Here is a 2672-nt window from a genome sequence, read left to right as displayed (position 1 = left end):
GCCTTCGATAAGTAGATAAGGAAAATTCCTACAATTTTACTTCTCAGGATAGACATAAATATATAGCAAACATGAAACAAATATTATTCTTATGAATACATAATTGTTGTGACTACATCATAAAATTTAATTTGCTATGGGAAAAAATTAAGTATTTCAGGTAGTGCACCTGCCTCTGCAAATATATGGAAACACGCATTTACAATCACATTTTCTTATGATGAAAAAGAAGGGGGAAATTCTGTCTAAAAGAAATGAACAAAAGGGAGAACTGAGTACACTAATGAGGCAGAAATAATGGCACACATTCCTACTGAATAAACAAAGTTAAAAGTAGGAAAAAAATAATGCTTTTAACTGCTAATCTACTTCAGCTCGAAGGATCTACTTGCTACTTGTAACACAAATACAATAAAATTTTCAGAGAATAAAAGCTTATTTCATTAGTTTTACATGGATGGGTGACTTCCATATACAGTAACTGGCTGGTAGTAGAGTTATTGCGAATCCTGTTTCATTGGCTCCATAAACAGCTGAGATTATTATTTATAGATTTTAAAGCAAAAAGAGACTACAATACTTGCATGATCTGACTTACTGTCTACACTGGCCACCGAATACCATACAGTAATTCATGGACCAAGCCCATAATTTATTTTTGAGGTACAGCATACTTTAAAGAATATCAAATCTGGATTTAAATATATCAAGTAAATGAGACTTATCTGCACCACCACAACCCCTTTCTGTGCAGGTGAGAAATTTAGTCAGACAGCAGGGGCAATTTATTGCCTTTTCAGGGGAAGTGTGTGTTTGGAGAAGTTCATGCCTGAAAAAATGTCTCTCTCCTGCCTTTGTGTGTCAGGGAAATGTCACAGGTCAGGTCAAGAAATGTAACGTGCTGCTCAGAGGAGAGATTGAACATGCCTGTCTATGAGAAGGATTTCAAAAGATACCAGCCTGCATACGTGTAGTGCATGTATTACATTTATTAGAAGATGTGCAATTTTTGCAAGGCGCCATGTTCTTAAACATTGATATATTCCATAATTAGAGGTCTAGCCAACTCTAGGAATCAGACAGCCGATTTTGTGGGCAGATCACAGGGTTGGCTACCATTTTTGTGGGTTTATCATGGCAGCCCCCCACCCCCCACCTCTGATGTCCAAGGGGCCCCAGTGGCCCTGCCCCACCCCCCACTGATTGGTGGAGAGGGATGGGGTCTCACAACAGGCAGCCCTCTCAGCCAATCAGCAATGCCTGCATCTTGCCTCGTTCCCTTCATGGCCCCCCTCCCCTCTTAGACAGCTGTGTGGCCAGGCTACCATGGCTGTAAGGACTGCTGGCTCCCACTGGGGAGCCAGCATTATATTTTTAGTAAGTTTTTTTCCCACAAATTTCATGGGCATTGCCCGATTTCACGATTTCTGCAAAACTGTAATTTGAGTAGGCCCCTATCCATAATAGAGGCACAGATGCATGAAAGGGTTAACTGAAAAAAACGTCTATGCAAGTACTTTGCAGACCTTCACTTCAGAACATCCTAGTATGGACTACCAAACACAAGACCAGTGGTTTGCTAATTCTGTGGTGCTTCAAGGCCATAATCCAACACTTGCTGAAGGGTTTAGGAAGAACCTCCTCTATGGACATCTTATCTAATATAAGTCTGGTTATTGTTATTATCTATAAATTTGTCTTGTCCTTTTTAGGATCCTAAGCTCTTAAAATATTCAATACAATTGTGTGACAAAGAGTCACTTTGAAAAAAAAATTCCTATTTTAACAGTTTGAATTCTTCATCTCCACTTGTAGTTGCTTAGCTTTTGTATTGTGATACCATGGACAGACATGAATTGGTAGTGCTACAAATACTGCTAAAATGTAGCAGTTTCAAGGAGCTGGACAGATGTGTAGAGGCCCCCCAGCCAGAGTTCTACAAAATGTCTGAAAAAGCATTCAGTGGTATGTTCTTCAGCTAGGATGCAATGGGTACTTGCTTGGCCCTGCCGCTCAGTTGCCTCCCCAAGTTGGGTGATGAGAACCTGTCAGCGAGCCTGCTCAGACACAACCTGAGGAGAAGCGATCAGACTTTCAGGCCTCTGGGTGGGTGCTGGCATGCAGGGGAGTGCGCAGGCTGCTCATCAAGACTGGGCTTTGGTGAGGTTAGGGGCAGGTTAAAAACAGCCACCCTATCTAACGTACTTTGCCCAAGTGTGGACTGGTCTAAAAATGGCTGACCCAATCCAAGTTAACCCTACCTCCAAGATGCTCTTAATTTACATTGGGGTGGCCATTTTAGAGCAATCTAACTGTCCTGAACTTCTGCACAGTCCCCAGGGCAGACCAAGGGCTGGGAAAGCTCAGCTGCTGGCCCGAGCCCCAGGGCTGCCTTTTTCCTACCCTTTCCCTGGCACCAAGCTATTTTTGCCCCCTCCCCCCCATCCCCAGCTGGACAACCCCCTGCACCCTCCATCCTGCAAGCTGCTCCCAGGATGACTGGCATTCGCCAGTGCCAAAACCCAAACAAGTAAGTCTGGTGTGGGGAGCGGTGGCTGGAATGGGGATCCTCTGGGGGGGAATTGTTCATCTGGGGGATATGGAGCTAAAGTTAGCCCCTGATCCTGAGGGGTGGGGAAGACAGCTTCCCATCCCCCCAATCCCACCAACCC

General features: G+C 43.9%; 1 protein-coding gene across 3 annotated transcripts in view; it reads right to left on the bottom strand.

Moving 5' to 3' along the window:
- The window catches only part of THSD4 (thrombospondin type 1 domain containing 4), a 675583-nt gene that overhangs the window by 292880 nt on the left and 380031 nt on the right, over positions 1-2672 (bottom strand). The window lies entirely within an intron of this gene.

The sequence above is a fragment of the Alligator sinensis genome, unplaced genomic scaffold (genome assembly GCF_000455745.1).
Source record: "Alligator sinensis unplaced genomic scaffold, ASM45574v1 scaffold913_1, whole genome shotgun sequence".
Classification (NCBI taxonomy): domain Eukaryota; kingdom Metazoa; phylum Chordata; order Crocodylia; family Alligatoridae; genus Alligator; species Alligator sinensis.
Note: the sequence above shows the minus strand (reverse complement) of the source record. Positions and strands in the feature narration are given on the sequence as shown.